The 13,360-nt window shown below is 31.2% G+C and overlaps 1 protein-coding gene across 1 annotated transcript in view; it reads right to left on the bottom strand.

Annotated features, from left to right (window-relative positions):
- Positions 1 to 13,360, bottom strand: part of LOC132758562 (uncharacterized) — a 223,406-nt gene that overhangs the window by 108,077 nt on the left and 101,969 nt on the right. The window lies entirely within an intron of this gene.

Raw genomic sequence — 13,360 nt, 5'->3', positions numbered from 1 at the left:
TTTAAAATATAATAGCTGGTGATCACGAATGAAATATATTTCAATCTTATATGTAACACAAATAAATTTTCTTTTTATTTCATGCTTTTTAAGTGATTTTGAGTACTTTTTTTTACTAATTTGCCGCCGCGTAACGTCTCGCATTCTCCCTTGTGACGTCATCACATCATGACGTCACATTATCAATTTTGAAATATAGGTATGTTACATTTCTCTAATTTTGTTATATTTTTAACATTATGTATGATGATATCGACTTTCTTTTCCTAAAGAAGCAAAATTTACGCATGACGCCATTTATGTCTGCCTGTTATTCCATTTAGTTATGATTTTCTTTTCATCCGCATTCAGATAAAGTCCGGCTACAGTGAAAATTATATTTATGGTTAATCAGAATATAATCATCTGATATATTACAATAAAATACTGCAAAGCATTAAATAAAGATGCTATATAAAACATTAAATATAAAGTAACTCGATTTTATTCATCGTAAGACGCAACTGATACGTAAGTCAGGAATAACAACAGACACTTTTTTGAATGAAATAATAACTGATTTCTTCATTGCAGACAAATTGGAAAAAAATATATTAATGAAAGATTAAATATCTTTCTGCTGTTAAACAAATTCAATCCTTTCGCTCTCCCAAAGGGAATAAATATAAATGAAATTATGATTTGAATCAGTTATTCAAAGGAAACTTGCCCAGACTTTAGCATTTTCAATGTACTTCTTATGTTTACATATATATCTATTTCATATATACACATTTCATATTGTGAATTTCCAGCTTTAATGGTAGTAAAGTGAATTTTGGAGTGTGTCGAAAAAATGAGGTTTAGTGCTGAAATTCGCAGATAGAACACAAGTCTTCCAGAGCATAACAATAGGTTAGGGTTTAAGACAACGCAAAATAGTGATTTTTGCAATGTTGAGACATTCCCCTGTTGCCATGGTAATAAGAACCTTAAGAGTGAGCATGCTCTTATAAAGGCTACTGTCCAGTCAACCTTTTTGCCAAGCTTGATTAGAATTGAAGCATTTTTAATAGTTTCATAGCAGTTTGAACTTTCAATGAAAACAGCCATTTTTCGCAAAATGCTCATACGGAAAAAGGTTACATTGCACATAGTCAAATATTGTTTTTTAATTAAAACGTGTTCAAATATCAAGTCTTTCTTTCATTTAAATGTTTGTTAACAATAATCATAACTAAACATGAATACTGTTAAAATATTTATATTGATGACTTGACATTAACCATAAATGATAACGTATATGGCAATTGATCTCTGTTGTTAATTTGATTGCGAATTATGAAAGACTGTTTAATCAGTTTATTTATAAATATCTTGAGTCAATAGCTTACACATGAAACAGAATAGAGAAAAAACCTCTCCTGGGAAATAAGATATAATAGAAAATAAACAAAGCGACAATTGATAAATAACGTTTTGCGTAAAGCCTTGAGAACATTATGTCTTTGGTAAAATTGTTTTATAAAGTAGTTTGAACTTAATGTAAAGGATACATAAAATCTTTAAATATATAATAATATTTATTTAGAAGCTCTTCGCTCACGCCTATCCATTTCATCGAGACACATTTACGACCAATACAATGCTTCTGTTCTCTGGCTCTGCCTACAGGATTAGTTACACTATATAAAATCTTTATAGAATTATATCGATGTAAACCAAATTGGATAAAGTATTCGCTTTTTTAAATACAGCTAGCTATGTTGAATGATACACCGTACAATTTTATTCAAGTCACCTGTGATATCAATACGTACACGGAATGCTTTCTCGCGTACTATACTTGGCGTACTGTTCCATTCTTCTTGATTACTGTCGGAACATGTGGAAATATATTAAACTTTGTTGTACTTTCAAGAAAAGGAATGCGGAAATACTCTACGAGCGTCTATTTACTATTTTTGGCGGGCTCCGCCCTTGTTGTGTTGTGGACAGGAACTGTGCTTGATACAAATGAAAATATCAATGGAATACGTTTCTCAGATATGACAAACTTTATGTGTAAAAGCGTTAGATTTTTCGTAATGGCTTCATGTGGGTTTTCCGTATAGCTGCTTGTTTTGTTGACGATCGAACGGGTGTTTCTGACAAGATTTCACTCTATTTCGTCTCACAAAATGTCGCCGAGGTTTGCTGTTCTTGCTTCAACCAATTTGCTCATTGTGATTATCGTGTTTTCAAGTCATTTAATGTTAGGCTTCCATCTGGTTGAAATGGAAGTTTCTATATCAACTAACATAACAAGGTCTGACAAGGTTTTTAAGTGTGTATATAGCTCCGAGGATTATGAAACATTTTTTTCAGGGAAATTCTTGTTCCCTTTTTCTGAATATAATTCCAATGATCATTATAATTCTTTGGAACTTGATAATCGCTTTTACTATCCTGAAACAAAAGAAAACATTGAGACGCGTTCATCCTGAAATAAGCGGTGCTGACACACGAAATCCGCAACAAAGAAAGTCACCGACAAGAATGCTTTTTCTTTTCTAGTTGTTTTTATTATATTATTACTTTTTATATTTGCTTGACTTCTATGCCGTTGTTTTTCCCTTGTTCATTAGGTTTATAATAAGATTTTTTATTAATGCGTTGATTTAAGTACTTCTTCAATTGTTAGTAAAATTGACTGAATAACTAAAACTTCCTTCATGACACGGAAAGACAATCGCATTCAAGAGTAGAAGATAAATTTCACTTAAAGCATAATAAAGGTTTTCAATGTAAATATTACAAGATATTCAGAAAAAAAAGACACTAGGGAATACAGAACGTTTACACATGATTGCAAATGTCTCCCTGCTGAATACAGCTTTCGCAAAATAATCTATGTAGTGGAAAACACAATTGGTAGCAATTTACTTATATATGATTATGGAAACTATGAAACCTTATATAGAATCGAGTGAAATGAGCGGATAGGCCATGTTTTGAGAACAATTTTGTTATTTTAAGAGGCTGATGATGATAATAACATTAAAAATCAGTCTTTAAAAAAGGCGTGCATATTAAATATTAAATATGAAGAGTATTTTGTAATTTGCATGAAAATACGAGGGTCATTCAATAAGTAAGAAATAATTATAACTGCTGCGTTATATAAAAATGTTGTCTATTTAAACCTTCACAGTGTTCCTTTTCTACTGAAATTCCTTTTTGTAATATCTCTGTCGAGTTTCAAAAAGCTAAAAATTATTTGTCTTTTTGGAATCTTTCGCTAGAATATAACATTTCAACACTTTAACACAATAAAAGTGATGTACTTTTGATATTATAGATGGTATTGATATAAGTTATCATAAAATATAATTGTGATTGACTGTTGTAAAAGAACATGATATTTGCGTATATCAAATGAATATTTATTAGTCTTAAGTTTATTGCAACTGTTAGTGTTCGATACATTTAGTGGTTAATAACAAGACTTAGTTTTAAATAAAAAGCTGAAAGCTGACCAAAGGTCTCAACCCATAACAGTTATTGTCTATTGTTACCAAAGTTCGTAATCCAAGGCTTGAGCTTTCAATTGTGGTCGCTTGACAAATATGTTATAATAGCGTTAAAATAGTCTCTGGTTCAGAACCCTTCGTAAGATATTGATATGTTTTGTTTTCTATATTATACGCTTTACGTTTTATAAGCATGACATATATGACCATTTCATGTACAGGATCCTTGTATCGACAACAAAATTGTGCGTACATTTTCTTAATGTTTCTTCATATTTATTTGTTTATGAAAGATTATAAAATTGTTGACCTGTTACATCCGATCGAAAATAAACAAAAAATAAAGATTGATTTTGGTTGGGCTTTACTAGAACATCGCTCCATCACTGATAAGTATAAGCCGATTTCTCAGTTTCAACGTTGTTGAGGAGCCAGCTGTCACTCCCTGCTTTTTATCAGCCACGAATGTGCACCTGAGTAGAAAAAAAATCGACGCTCCATAAGCTGACTTGAGAGCTTCCTGGCGTGTAAGAATCCAAAGTCATTGGCGAGATTCAAATCCTTAGCGGTGAAGGAAGTGCAAGTGGGTTAATTGAAGCCAAAGTCATTCATCACTCGGCCGCCGAATATCAAACACAAATACTTTTTGCAAGACTTCCGATGATTTACCTCTGTTTTGTAATTTTGAAATATTGGAGAAATCGGGAGAAAAATGAGTTATATTCAATCTTGTATTAGTGTAGTTACTGTTTAGGCACATTGTTGTTATCAATAGGATAAAGATAAATCAAAACATCAAATGTTGCATTCTGCTTAAGCCGGTGCTAGGGGGCGTTGACGGTTACTTGCACTTTCCAGTACCGTCCATGAACAGGCTCAATCAAACCGAGCCTGCAACATTCTCAATTTTGCAGTGTTGGGCTTTATTTAGGGATTCTGTATTTATCTATTTTATCAATATAACCTCTTCTAACAGACGCATTGTGTCGGCACACATAGCGGTATCAAAATAGAGAAAATAAGAGCTGTACTTGAATAAAAAAGAATCAAATAATCAAGCTGTTTGTTGTAATTATAATTCAATCGAAATCTTGCCTCAAAATATATGTGAGGTAAATTAAACCTAGCTAAAGCAGAACTTTAAGATTAAATATGAAAGTAGTCACTATCAATTTGTAAAGTTGCTTATAATCATGAAATACGTATTAAATGTAGTTAATTTGAGTGACACTCACTGACAGGTGTTTCCTTGTATAATATGTAGCCATAGTAACTGCTGTAGGTACTATAGAAACAAGATGCAACATTATTTGCTTCAATAAACAGAATCCACTCTGGAAACTTAAAATATTGTAGAAATAATTAAAATGAGTCACATATTAAATATGATTCATATAATAATAGTTAACTTCTTGATAGACAGGTGTTTATAAAACAAACATCGCAGACTGATACCCATCGTGCTTTAAATAGTTTTTTAAACTTTTTCTTATAATAGTGTTAACATATTTAATCTTGGATGTGACAATTTGTTAAATCATTTGGATCCCCGAAATCTGTACCGATGTTTATATTGTATACATTTCGTTTTTGTATTTGTATTGTAACTTGATGAAAATAAATATGTTCAAACCAATAGATAGTATAAATATACAAAATGTTATACTAAATACATATTTTAATTTTGTATAGAAGCGAAAGGTTATTTGGTGTTATGATATATGGAATAAGTAACTGTGCCTCGTGAGAATTGTTTCAGTCAGCGATGGCCACCTGGGTACTTTTCTAAGCTTATAAGACAGCTTCTTTTTAATAAACTTTGAAGTTTTAGACAAAAATGACATAACAGTGGACACCTTATTTGGCATTCCTTTATAAAATGTGTGTTACATATTTCCTGTGTTTCTAACCGTACCTACAGTAAGTAATCATTTTGGGCTAGGTATTGGCCATATAGGTTATAGAAATATTATAAAGAAAAGACATACCTGTTGATATTTAAACCATACTCCTGAATATTTACGAATAAAATGTCGCCAAGTTGCTGGAAATTGTTATTACTAGCCGCAAAATTTTACGAGACCGTTGTTGAGGAACAAAAGGTAGCGGCCTAAAGCTGTTCCTCTCGACTTTTAATAGAATTTCTACAACAATTGTAAATAAAATCGCAGACTGATACCCAATATGCTTTATAAAGTGATTTTTTACATTGTCTTACTTTCCTATAATAATGTTAAAATTTTTAATCTTGGATGTGACAATTTGTTAAATCTTCTGGATCGCCAAAATCTGTACCGATGTTTAGCTTGATATTATTAATGTAACGTCATTTTTCCGCCAACTTATGTGATGCTATAATTATTACGTCATTATTATTATTATCCTGATGAAGGTGTTGTTAACCGAAACGCGTCGATAAAGAAATAATTATATTTTGAAAAACTGTAAGTGTTGTTGTTGTTTAAACGTCGTTTTTCAACAAGTGCAAAAATTGTCGCTGATTTCTTTCTGTTTCTCGATTTTTTTTATAAACAAACGAGAGAATTACATTTTTAGTAATTTTACTTACTTTGAATAGAATACTAATATAATTTTCTAGAACACTTTATTATCGTCTGTAAATTTATATGACATATAGTCACATCTTAGCATGTATCAACATGAATTGTTATTGTATTACATAATATATTATTTTACAGACCAACTCACTTTTAAACATAACTATAAAGAGAAACACAAGTTTAAGAAATGTAACACTGTTCTTCCATTTGTTGCATTTACGGCATTTCAAATGTTACAATTTTACTTTTCAAGTAGGATATTGAAGAAAATACATTCATATACAATGTACACTACTATAATTTTTGCGTCTAGTAGCTATTTTAGACTCCGAGTGGTTTATAAAAAGGAATCTAGAGAAAGATCACTCTCAGTATCGAGCAATTTAAGTTTAAATTAATTAACAAAAACGGATCGTGATGTCTAAAACCGTACTTCAATATTCATGACAATAATTATCTTACTTAGTATCAATATTAAAAAAATTATTAAAACTTATAATACACGATATTAGACTCCTTAAGGTCGCAAGACACGGTGAATTTGAGACATATAGCACCTGCTACTTAATTAAGTCGACTTTGATAACAATGCTTTCTATTCAATGATTCTAAGATCAGTGGGGAAATTTCTACTTCATGAATTCACGATTTCAACAACACCATGTCGCGATTTCAACATGAAGTTCATGAAGTCAAAATTTCAACTTCACGATTGCACGATAACAACTTTTTTTCATGAAATTGGAATCGTAAATTCGTAACGATAAAGTGTTCCCATCGGTCTTTCCTACTATACTCTATCTGTTGCATCATTTTCACGATATTGCCCTGGTTCTGCTTGGTGACCTCATTGTGCTGATTTTAGTGTTCCTGTCTTTTAGATGTTGACATGAACTATGAACGTCTCTCTCCCATCTTCTTCGTTATTTCTACAATTTGGAAAGGCACATTATTTCTTAAAAAAACTGTAATGTTTATTTTTTCAAAAAAGTGTCTTGAGAGTCTGGCAACAGTTTCCAAGAAATATTCGTTGCCCATATACATAAACTATCTTTTTTCTTATTTTTGTCCGTCGGCAAATAGTATATTTTAATGATTTAGTATTTTGTATGGAAGTCCAAAAACTAATGTGTTTACAGCGAATTAAGAAAAATATAGATATCTGAGGCATAATGCGCCTTTAATTTGCATACAAAGATGATCACACTTAAAAGTGCTGGCATCTATGATCCCGAAGAACCAGAAGAATATAACAACACTGAAGTGAAGTACCGGGCAAGTACGGCACATGCACTAGTGTTTTATATCATAACACATACACTAGTATTTTTAAACCGTTATAGATATACAAGTGTTTTATCCAGTTACAATTACACAAGTGTTTTATACCATAACAAATACACCCTTTTGTAACGTTACATACACACTAGTGTTTATACCGTAACAAATACACTTAGTTTAGTGTTTTATAACAAGTGTTTTATATACCATAACAAATACACCCGTTTTGTGACGATACACACACACTAGTGTTTATACCGTAACAAATACACTTAGTCTAGAGTTTTTATAACAAGTGTTTTATACCATAACAAATACACCCGTTTTGTGACGATACACACACACTAGTGTTTATACCGTAACAAATACACTTAGTCTAGAGTTTTATAACAAGTGTTTTATACCATAACAAATACACCCGTTTTGTGACGATACACACACACTAGTGTTTATACCGTAACAAATACACTTAGTCTAGAGTTTTATAACAAGTGTTTTATACCATAACAAATACACCCGTTTTGTGACGATACACACACACTAGTGTTTATACCGTAAACAAATACACTTAGTCTAGAGTTTTATAACAAGTGTTTTATACCATAACAAATACACCCGTTTTGTGACGATACACACACACTAGTGTTTATACCGTAACAAATACACTTAGTCTAGAGTTTTATAACAAGTGTTTTATACCATAACAAATACACCCGTTTTGTGACGATACACACACACTAGTGTTTATACCGTAACAAATACACTTAGTCTAGAGTTTTATAACAAGTGTTTTATACCATAACAAATACACCCGTTTTGTGACGATACACACACACTAGTGTTTATACCGTAACAAATACACTTAGTCTAGAGTTTTATAACAAGTGTTTTATACCATAACAAATACACCCGTTTTGTGACGATACACACACACTAGTGTTTATACCGTAACAAATACACTTAGTCTAGAGTTTTATAACAAGTGTTTTATACCATAACAAATACACCCGTTTTGTGACGATACACACACACTAGTGTTTATACCGTAACAAATACACTTAGTCTAGAGTTTAATAACAAGTGTTTTATACCATAACAAATACACCCGTTTTGTGACGATACACACACACTAATGTTTATACCGTAACAAATACACTTAGTCTAGAGTTTTATAACAAGTGTTTTATACCATAACAAATACACCCGTTTTGTGACGATACACACACACTAGTGTTTATACCGTAACAAATACACTTAGTCTAGAGTTTTATAACAAGTGTTTTATACCATAACAAATACACCCGTTTTGTGACGATACACACACACTAGTGTTTATACCGTAACAAATACACTTAGTCTAGAGTTTTATAACAAGTGTTTTATACCATAACAAATACACCCGTTTTGTGACGATACACACACACTAGTGTTTATACCGTAACAAATACACTTAGTCTAGAGTTTTATAACAAGTGTTTTATACCATAACAAATACACCCGTTTTGTGACGATACACACACACTAGTGTTTATACCGTAACAAATACACTTAGTCTAGAGTTTTATAACAAGTGTTTTATACCATAACAAATACACCCGTTTTGTGACGATACACACACACTAGTGTTTATACCGTAACAAATACACTTAGTCTAGAGTTTTATAACAAGTGTTTTATACCATAACAAATACACCCGTTTTGTGACGATACACACACACTAGTGTTTATACCGTAACAAATACACTTAGTCTAGAGTTTTATAACAAGTGTTTTATACCATAACAAATACACCCGTTTTGTGACGATACACACACACTAGTGTTTATGCCGTAACAAATACACTTAGTCTAGAGTTTTATAACAAGTGTTTTATACCATAACAAATACACCCTTTTGTAACGTTACATACACACTAGTGTTTATACCGTAACAAATACACTTAGTTTAGTGTTTTATAACTAGACGTGTTTATACCGTAAGAAATACACTTGTCTAGTGTTTTATAACTAGTGTTTATACTGTAACAAATACACCCGTTTTGTGACGATACACACACACTAGTGTTTATACCGTAACAAATACACTTAGTCTAGAGTTTTATAACAAGTGTTTTATACCATAACAAATACACCCGTTTTGTGACGATACACACACACTAGTGTTTATACCGTAACAAATACACTTGTCTAGTGTTTTATAACAAGTGTTTTATACCATAACAAATACACCCGTTTTGTGACGATACACATACACTAGTGTTTATACCGTAACAAATACACTTGTCTAGAGTTTTATAACAAGTGTTTTATACCATAACAAATACACCCGTTTTGTGACGATACACACACACTAGTGTTTATACCGTAACAAATACACTTAGTCTAGAGTTTTATAACACGTGTTTTATACCATAACAAATACACCCGTTTTGTGACGATACACACACACTAGTGTTTATACCGTAACAAATACACTTGTCTAGAGTTTTATAACAAGTGTTTTATACCATAACAAATACACCCGTTTTGTGACGATACACACACACTAGTGTTTATACCGTAACAAATACACTTAGTCTAGAGTTTTATAACAAGTGTTTTATACCATAACAAATACACCCGTTTTGTGACGATACACACACACTAGTGTTTATACCGTAACAAATACACTTAGTCTAGAGTTTTATAACAAGTGTTTTATACCATAACAAATACACCCGTTTTGTGACGATACACACACACTAGTGTTTATACCGTAACAAATACACTTAGTCTAGAGTTTTATAACTAGTGTTTATACCGTAACAAATACACTTGTCTAGAGTTTTATAACAAGTGTTTTATACCATAACAAATACACCCGTTTTGTGACGATACACACACACTAGTGTTTATACCGTAACAAATACACTTAGTCTAGAGTTTTATAACAAGTGTTTTATACCATAACAAATACACCCGTTTTGTGACGATACACACACACTAGTGTTTATACCGTAACAAATACACTTAGTCTAGAGTTTTATAACAAGTGTTTTATACCATAACAAATACACCCGTTTTGTGACGATACACACACACTAGTGTTTATACCGTAACAAATACAGTTAGTCTAGAGTTTTATAACAAGTGTTTATACCGTAACAAATACACCCGTTTTGTGACGATACACACACACTAGTGTTTATACCGTAACAAATACACTTGTCTAGAGTTTTATAACAAGTGTTTTATACCATAACAAATACACCCGTTTTGTGACGATACACACACACTAGTGTTTATACCGTAACAAATACACTTAGTCTAGAGTTTTATAACAAGTGTTTTATACCATAACAAATACACCCGTTTTGTGACGATACACACACACTAGTGTTTATACCGTAACAAATACACTTAGTCTAGAGTTTTATAACAAGTATTTTATACCATAACAAATACACTAGTGTTTTATACCATAACAAATACACCCGTTTTGTGACGATACACACACACTAGTGTTTATACCGTAACAAATACACTTAGTCTAGAGTTTTATAACTAGTGTTTTATACCATAACAAATACACCCGTTTTGTAAGGTTACAAACACAAGTGTTTATACGGTTACAAATACACTTAGTCTAGTGTTTTATAACTAGTGATTTATACCATAACAAATACACCCGTTTTGTGACGATACACACACACTAGTGTTTATACCGTAACAAATACACTTAGTCTAGAGTTTTATAACAAGTATTTTATACCATAACAAATACACTAGTGTTTTATACCATAACAAATACACCCGTTTTGTGACGATACACACACACTAGTGTTTATACCGTAACAAATACACTTAGTCTAGAGTTTTATAACTAGTGTTTATACTGTAACAAATACACTAGTGTTTTATACCGTAACAAATACACTGTTGTACATGTATTATTAGCAGCTATTTAAGCAAACATTTACGTTTTATCAGATATTAATTTACAAGAAACAAATTTAATTCTTTTTGTTCACCTTATCATAGACTGTGAATTTGACCAATATGACAATATATAAGATATATGTCCAATTTTCACTGCGGGAAAGGCGATTTAGACTTGCAACTTGCCATTGAAACAGTCACATTTGATGTTTGTTATCAAGTTTTTGTTTGTTTGTTTGGGTTTTACGTCACATCGACTAAGTATAGGTCATATCGCGACGTTCCAGCTTTACTGGTGGAAGAAGACCTCAGGTGCCCCTCCGTGCATTATTTCAGGCACGAACGGGCACCTGAGTAGAACCACCGACGTTCCGTAAGCTTGCTGGATAGCTGTCCTCAAGTTGTGTTATACTGTAAATGAATCTTTCAAATATTAATGAGATTGACAAATATTGCAAGTCCGACTGATTTATCATTTACGATTATGCCTGAAGACAGCTTAACAAATAAAGTATAAATTGTTAACATGTATAAAATGGAACTGACTGGATCGCCTAGCAACGAGTTGTCACAAGAGATGCGTTCATAAAATACTTAGATATAATACAATCTTATCTTATTAATGCCAATCATTTACATAAGGTAGATTTATTTTTTAATCAAGATGATATTAAATGTTTCTATATTCACAACCAACAGCTGATGCAAATAGCAAACATAAAAATAGCTCTTTTACCGGTATTCAATTAAACTATGTTGCATATTTATTCCCCATAATAAGTTACTAAGTAAGTTTTGTCTACGAAATTTACTTTACAGAAAATAATAAATCCACACCCTGTCTATAATACTTCCGTTATGCAGGTAAATATTTATTCCAAACCTCAAAATGACTATGTTGTCTATATTAAAGGGAATCCACTGAAGGTTTTTGACATGACTGGACTTGTAATATATTTTGGATCTTAATGTTCCATTTTTGTACGTCCAGACCAATAAAGTGGATGCAAAATTGAAGGTCATTCGCTCACTCCGTTTTTTCCAGAACATTTATTTTAAAATGTGAAATGTAAAAAAAACTGAATAGCTGGATAAGAATAGGACAAAAATACAACTTTCAATTTATTTCTTAGTGTATTTTGTACTATCTGTAAAATATTTCTGTTTAAAGTGCCCAAGCTAATATATATAAGACATTCAAATTTTATAATTAAGGGATTTTCGACCTCGGTTGAGTTTCTTTTAGTAAATTTATTTATGAGTTAAAACAAAATAAACAAATCATCTTCATTCTAGAATCACCTTAAATACACACATTAAAATGAAATATTATGCAACGATCTATATACATTGTATCTAATTTAATGTCATTATGAAATTACGTAGTATGACGAAGAATGGTGAAATAAATATATTTCTTTTTTGAACCTCAGTTTTCACAAAACGTTCGAAAACGTAAGAAATATACGTATGAATTTGTCACAACCCGCCGTATACCGTATGATATTATCACGCACAACATGCATGCGTGTGACATTCGCATATAAATATAAATAGTTAAGATCTTATTACTTCATTGTTATAATGTCATAGTATAAGAATAAAGACTGTATCTCATACGTTTATCACATTTTCTTCTCATTTTCTTTCCATAAAAATAAGTTATGTCTTCATGCATTCATGCTACTCGACTTTCATACATGTATCTAGTTGCTGTGTTTTGATATTCAATTTTATAGCATTTGGCAAAAAAAACATTCATATTATAACATAATTACTCCAACATTGCACATCAAAGCTCATTACATTGTATATAATGTAAGTTGTGTCAAGACTCTTGACTTTTAAAACATTGTGATCTTTAGCATTTCAAATAATATTTTATTATTATCATTATTATTTTTTAATCAAATGAAGACAAACAATATTTATTTGATCGAAATTTCATTTCAAAGAAGCTTTGGTTTGTTTGCCTTCATTCATTTGATTGAAACAAATGATTATAATAAGATATTATTTGAAATGATAAAGATCACAATGTTTCAAAAGTTAAAAGTATATATATTTATAAAGAAAAAAAGGATAAAATAAATGGTCTTCAGATATAAAT

This window comes from Ruditapes philippinarum, unplaced genomic scaffold, assembly GCF_026571515.1.
Source record: "Ruditapes philippinarum isolate M1 unplaced genomic scaffold, ASM2657151v2 ctg773_1_1_1_1, whole genome shotgun sequence".
NCBI classification, from domain to species: Eukaryota; Metazoa; Mollusca; class Bivalvia; order Venerida; family Veneridae; genus Ruditapes; species Ruditapes philippinarum.
This window is presented reverse-complemented; position numbering and strand designations above follow the sequence as displayed.